This window comes from Neomonachus schauinslandi, chromosome X (genome assembly GCF_002201575.2).
Source record: "Neomonachus schauinslandi chromosome X, ASM220157v2, whole genome shotgun sequence".
Classification (NCBI taxonomy): Eukaryota; Metazoa; Chordata; class Mammalia; order Carnivora; family Phocidae; genus Neomonachus; species Neomonachus schauinslandi.
In genome coordinates this window covers 62,071,836-62,079,371 of record NC_058419.1, presented here as the reverse complement: position 1 = coordinate 62,079,371, position 7,536 = coordinate 62,071,836, and the positions used below count along the sequence as shown (strand labels likewise).

Sequence of the window (7,536 nt, the reverse complement as noted above, 5' to 3'; positions counted from 1 at the left end):
TATCCAGCTAGGCTGTCATTGAAAATTGAAGGAGAGATAAAAAGCTTCCAGGACAAACAAAAACTAAAGGAATTTGCAAACACAAAACCAGCCCTACAGGAAATCTTGAAAGGGGTCCTCTAAGCAAAGAGAGAGCCTAAAAGCAACATAGACCAGAAAGGAACACAGACAATATACGGTAACAGTCACCTTACAGGCAATACAATGGCACTAAATTCCTATCTTTCAATAGTTACCCTGAATGTAAATGGGCTAAATGTCCCAATCAAAAGACACAGGCTATCAGACAGGATTAAAAAACAAGACCCATCGATATGCTGTCTGCAAGAGACTCATTTTAGAACCAAAGACACCCCCAGATTGAAAGTGAGGGGGTGGAAAACCATTTACCATGCTAATGAACACCAAAAGAAAGCTGGGGTGGCAATCCTTATATCAGACAAATTAGATTTTAAACCAAAGACTGTAATAAGAGATGAGGAAGGACACTATATCATACTTAAAGGATCTATCCAACAAGAAGAACTAACAATTGTAAATATCTATGCCCCTAACATGGGAGCAGCCAATTATATAAGGCAATTAATAACAAAAGCAAAAAAACACATCGACAACAATACAATAATAGTGGGGGACTTTAACACCCCCCTCACTGAAATGGACAGATAGTCTAAGCAAAAGATCAAGAAGGAAATAAAAACTTTAAATGACACACTGGACCAAATGGACTTCACAAAACTATTCAGAACATTCCACCCCAAAGCAACGGAATACACATTCTTCTCTAGTGCCCATGGGACATTCTCCAGAATAGATCACATCCTAGGTCATAAATCAGGTCTCAACTGGTACCAAAAGATTGGGATCATTCCCTGCCTATTTTCAGACCACAATGCTTTGAAACTAGAACTCAATCACAAGAGGAAAGTCAGAAAGAACTCAAATACATGGAGGCTAAAGAGCATCCTACTGAAGAATGAATGGGTCAACCAGGAAATTAAAGAAGAATTTAAAAAATACATGGAAACCAATGAAAATGAAAACACAACTATTCAAAATCTTTGGGATGCAGCAAAGGCAGTCCTAAGAGGAAAGTATATAGCAATACAAGCCTTTCTCAAGAAACAAGAAAGGTCTCAAGTACACAACCTAACCCTCCACCTAAAGGAGCTGGAGAAAGAACAGCAAATAAAGCCTAAACCCAGCAGGAGAAGAGAAATAATAAAGATGAGAGCAGAAATCAATGAAATAGAAACTAAAAGAACAGTAGAACAGATCAACGAAACTAGGAGCTGGTTCTTTGAAAGAATTAACAAGATTGATAAACCCCTGGCCAGACTTATCAAAGAGAGAAGAGAAATGACCCAAATCAACAAAATCATGAACGAAAGAAGAGAGATCACAACCAACACCAAAGAAATACAAACAATTATAAGAACATATTATGAGTTGGGGCGCCTGGGTGGCTCAGTTGGTTAAGCGACTGCCTTTGGCTCAGGTCATGATCCTGGAGTCCCGGGATCAAGTCCCGCATCAGGCTCCCTGCTCTGCAGGGAGTCTGTTCCTCCCTCTGACCCTCCCCCCTCTCATGTGCTCTCTGTCTCTCTCATTCTCTCTGTCTCAAATAAATAAATAAAATCTTTAAAAAAAAAAAAAGAACATATTATGAGCAACTCTATGCCAGCAAATTCGATAACCTGGAAGACATGGATGCATTCCTAGAGATGTATCAACTACCAAAACTGAACCAGGATGAAATAGAAAACCTGAACAGACCTATAACCACTAAGGAAATTGAAGCAGTCATCAAAAATCTCCCAAAAAACAAAAGCCCAGGGCCAGATGGCTTCCCAGGGGAATTCTACCAAACATTTCAAGAAGAATTAATACCTATTCTTCTGAAACTGTTCCAAAAAATAGAAATGGAAGGAAAACTTCCAAACTCATTTTATGAGGCCAGCATTACCTTGATCCCAAAACCAGACAAAGACCCCATCCAAAAGGAGAATTACCAATATCCCTGATGAACATGGATGCAAAAATTCTCACCAAAATATTAGCCAATAGGATCCAACAGTACATTAAAAGGATTATTCACCACGACCAAGTGGGATTTATCCCTGGGCTGCAAGGTTGGTTCAACATCTGCAAATCAATCAATGTGATACAATACATTAACAAAAGAAAGAACAAGAATCATATGATCCTCTCAATAGATGCAGAAAAAGCATTTGGCAAAGTACAGCATCCTTTCTTGATCAAAACTCTTCAGAGTATAGGGATAAAGGGTACATACCTCAATATCATAAAAGCCATCTATGAAAAACCTACAGCGAATATCATTCTCAATGGGGAAAAACTGAGAGCTTTCCCCCTAAGGTCAGGAACGCGGCAGGGATGTCCACTATCACCACTGCTATTCAACATAGTATTGGAAGTCCTAGCCACAGCAATCAGACAACAAAAAGAAATCAAAGGCATCCAAATTGGCAAAGAAGAAGTCAAACTCTCTCTCTTTGTAGATGATATGATACTTTATGTGGAAAACCCAAAAGACTCCACCCCAAAACTGCTAGAACTCATACAGGAATTCAGTAAAGTGACAGGATATAAAATCAATGCACAGAAGTCAGTGGCATTCCTATACACCAACAACAAGACAGAAGAAAGAGAAATTAAGGAGTCGATCCCATTTACAATTGCACCCAAAACCATAAGATACCTAGGAATCAATCTAACCAAAGAGACAAAGGATCTGTACTCAGAAAACTATAAAATACTCATGAAAGAAATTGAGGAAGACACAAAGAAATGGAAAAACGTTCCATGCTCATGGATCGGAAGAACAAATATTGTGAAGATGTCAATGCTACCTAGAGCAATCTACACATTCAATGCAATCCCCATCAAAATACCATCCACTTTTTTCAAAGAAATGGAACAAATAATCCTAAAATTTGTATGGAACCAGAAAAGACCCCGCATACCCAGAGGAATGTTGAAAAAGAAAAGCAAAGCCGGCGGCATCACAATTCCTGGACTTCCAGCTCTATTACAAAGCTGTCATCATCAAGACAGCATGGTACTGGCACAAAAACAGACACATAGATCAATGGAACAGAATAGAGAGCCCAGAAATGGACCCTCAACTCTATGGTCAAATAATCTTCGACAAAGCAGGAAAGAATGTCCAATGGAACAAAGACAGTCTCTTCAACAAATGGTGTTGGGAAAATTGGATAGCCACATGCAGAAGAATGAAAGTGGACCATTTCCTTACACCACACACAAAAATAGACTCAAAATGGTTGAAAGACCTCAATGTGAGACAGGAGTCCATCAAAATCCTAAAGGAGAACACAGGCAGCAACCTCTTTGACCTCAGCCTAAGCAACTTCTTCCTAGAAACATCGCCAAAGGCAAGGGAAGCAAGGGCAAAAATGAACTATTGGGACCTCATCAAGATAAAAAGCTTTTGCAAAGCAAAGGAAACAGTCAACAAAACCAAAAGACAACCGACAGAATGGGAGAAGATATTTGCAAATGACATATCAGATAAAGGGCTAGTATCCAAAATCTATGAAGAACTCATCAAACTCAACACCCAAAGAACAAAGAATCCAATCAAGAAATGGGCAGAAGACATGAACAGAAATTTTTGCAAAGAAGACATCCAAATGGTCAACAGACACATGAAAAAGTGCTCAATATCACTCGGCGTCAGGGAAATCCAAATCAAAACCTCAATGAGATACCACCTCACACCAATCAGAATGGCTAAAATTAACAAGTCAGGAAATGACAGATGTTGGCGGGGATGCGGAGAAAGGGGAACCCTCCTACACTGTTGGTGGGAATGCAAGCTGGTGCAGCCACTCTGGAAAACTGTATGGAGGTTCCTCAAAAAGTTGAAAATAGATAGAACTACCCTATGATCCAGCAATTGCACTACTGGGTATTTACCCCAAGGATACAAAAGTAGGGATCCAAAGGGGTACATGCACCCCGATGTTTATAGCAGCTATGTCCACAATAGCCAAACTGTGGAAAGAGTGAAGATGTCCATCAACAGATGAATGGATAAAGAAGAGGTGGTATATATATACAATGGAATATTATGCAGCCATCAAAAGGAATGAGATCTTGCCATTTGCAACGACGTGGATGGAACTGGAGGGTATTATGTTGAGTGAAATAAGTCAAACAGAGAAAGACATGTATCATATGATCTCACTGATATGAGGAATTCTTAATTGCAGGAAACAAACTGAGGGTTGCTGGAGTGGGGGGTGGGGTGGGAGGGATGGGGTGACTGGGTGATAGACACTGGGGAGGGTATGTGCTCTGGTAAGTGCTGTGAATTGTGCAAGACTGTTGAATCTCAGATCTGTACCTCTGAAACAAATAATGCAATATATGTGAAGAAAAAAAAAAAGAAGAAGAAGAAGGTAGCGGGAGGGGAAGAATGAAGTGGGGGAAATCGGAGGGGTAGACGAACCATGAGAGACGATGGACTCTGAAAAACAAACAGGGTTCTAGAGGGGAGGGTGGTGGGAGGATGGGTTAGCCTGGTGGTGGGTATTGAGGAGGGCACATTCTGCATGGAGCACTGGGTGTTATGCACAAACAATGAATCATGGAACACTTCATCTAAAACTAATGATGTAATGTATGGGGATTAACATAAGAATAAAAAAAAAGAAATAGAAAAGCAAATACCAGAAGGAACACATATAAAATTTGTAAGCGGTGTCTTCTAGATAGCGGGAATTGAGAGGTGGTAGGGGCAAAGGTGTGGACTACTATTTTGTATTATAAGTGTTATATGACTATTTGACTATTTGGCTCTTTAAAACTATTTACCTTAATAAAAATAAAGGTAAAGTTTTAAAAATGTAAAAAAAATTAATATATCCTCCTTGCCTTTACCAATGGTTGACTAATTACTGCTGCCTCAACTTACTTATCTTATAATGGGGACTCCTACTTCAACTTTTGGATTTTGCACAAAGCAATAGGCGTACATCTTTTTCTTTAATATCCAATAGCATATTTATCATAATACTAGGACACTGAAGACATTGCAAAAGTCCAGGGAATACAAGAAGGAAATAAATACATTGTAATGTAACACTTGATAAAGCTGGCTTACTCATATTTACCTTGGAGTCCTCCATGAGGGCACCCTCTTAAGTAGCTAAAGGTCTATATTCTGGTACCAAAATCTTTTTAACACATACTATGAAGGAGCACCCCAAGAATATCTATACTCTTCTAAGAACAGACCTAAAAAAGCAAGGACCAGTGAGAGAGTGGTTTCTTTTTCCATAAGATAAGGGCTGCATCCCACGGTTTTATTTTCTAACAATTTGTATTTTACCTATTCATAGGTGATAGCCTTATCCTTAAGTCACTCAGGATAACCATGATGTCAATAAAGTACAAACAATAAAGGAAGAAGGACATGTTTTACCTAACGTATGAGACAACATCCAGAAAATATGGTTTTTTTTGTCTCCTAGAAACTCGCTTACACCTGGGTGGAAATATGGTGCTTAGAAATAACATCTCTGGTGGCAGAATGCCTCATTTCAAATTCTAGTTACATCACCTAGCTGTGTAACTTTGGTAAACTTATTTAACTTTCCACTGCCTCAATTTCATCACAATAGAAAGAATGTTGATAACAATAATACCTATTCAACAGAATAATTTGTGAGGTTAAAATAAAATATATGTAAATTGCTTAAAACAGAGCTTTCATCTAAGGGCTAAATACTAGATGCATTATCCTGTAGGCACTGCCCTATTATTTTCTATTGTTTCTTATTGAACTTATTTGTCAATCCTTCCCAATAACCCATGTTAGATCACTGCCTCTTCTTTGTACCTGCTCATTTGCTTGTAGAGGATTTTGAGGTGTGATGGTGATAGCTGAAAGAAAGTTTCTGGTGAAAGAGTATTCCCAAGCCAGGAGTCTCTATGTCCCACGAGATCTTAAAACCAACATGCCAAGTATCAGGATCTCTGCCTTCCAGCTGAAGGTCATCCTAACTTTCCTCTTCTGGGCCTTCACAGCTATAACTGTACATGGCCACTGCCAACTGTTCCACCAGATTTTCACCATGATGCCAGCTAATGGCCATTTTCCCCATGCCAAAATAAGGCTCCTCTTTCAGGTATGGCATTTTCTGGGGACCCATGCAATTCAACAAAGTGACGCTGTATGCTGCTCTGTTCTTAACGTCCAGACCCTGGGGAAATCTGGACCTATACACACCGGCATGGCATCGATATCAGATATCTCTTTGCAAGTGAGTTCTTCCAAAGCCTGCATGGTCTCTATCTGCAGGTAGTCATTGAGCTTGAGGAAGGTCTGACAGGCAGCTGCTATGCCAGCCTTGTGTTTTGGGCTAGTGCCCTTCACTGGCCAGGGTACCATAAGAGTCTGGTGTTGAGGTACTTGTAGGTGCAGCCTAGGTTGCCAATGAGGAGGCAAGATACCGGAGTGAGCAAATCTTTGCCTTGGATCCTAACCAGATCCCGGAAGAAGCAGCCATGCTTGTGCAGCATGAGGAAAGCTTCTTGCACTTCTTTTTTTTCCCTCTTAGTTCAAAAGTCAGAGTGCTTTTTTTTATTATTATTATTAACATACAGTGTATTATTTGTTTCAGGGGTATAGGTCTGTGATTCATCAGTCTTACACAATACTTTATGGAGCTCCTCGGTTCTGCTGCCAGCTTGTCGGAGAATCAGTTTCGGATATTTCAGCTGCCACTGCTAATAGAATTCATGATCCTTGGGGGTCAGATAAGGAAGCCAAGTATCTTTGAGCTCTTCAAGAAGCCTGTTTCTTAGCTTTGCACTCTCGTTCCTCTGCAATCTGGGTCCACTTCATGGTGCCACTACAGTCGCGTTCGTCACTGCTCTGAAAAGGTTCTTATTATTATTGAGAACATATGGAGAAATCAATAGCACTGGCAAAGAAACCCCTGTGTTTTTCTTTATTGATTACTGATGAATCAAAACCAGGGTCAGTTTTTCCTTTTGCCCTCCTGGTAATTAAAAAGATTGTTGCAAAAACCAGAGAGGCTTAAAGAATTTTGTTCTGAATTTTCTTTTGGTTTTTTCCTCTTTTTTATTTTTTTTATTTAAATTCAATTTAGTTAACATATACCATATTATTAGTTTCAGATGTAAAATTCAGTGATTCATCAGTTGTATATAACACCCAGTGATCATTACATGAAATACCTTCCTTAATGCCCATCACCTAATGACTTCATACCACACCCACCTCCTCTCCAGCAACAATCAGTTGGTTCCCTAGGGTTAAGAGACTCTTATGGTTTCCTTTCCTCTCTGTTTTCAACTTATTTTATTTTTCCTTCACTTCCCCTATATTCATCTGTTTTGTTTCTTAAATTCCACACGTGAGTGAAATCACATGGTATTTGTCCTTCTCTGACTGACTTATTTCACTTAGCCTAATACCCACTAGTTCCATCAATGTCATTACAAATGGCAAGATTTCAT

The 7,536-nt window shown here is 39.4% G+C and overlaps 1 pseudogene; it reads right to left on the bottom strand.

The window, feature by feature from the left end:
* Window positions 1-5,894: 5,894 nt before the first annotated feature.
* Window positions 5,895-6,898, bottom strand: LOC110573653 (annotated as a pseudogene).
* Window positions 6,899-7,536: the final 638 nt, after the last annotated feature.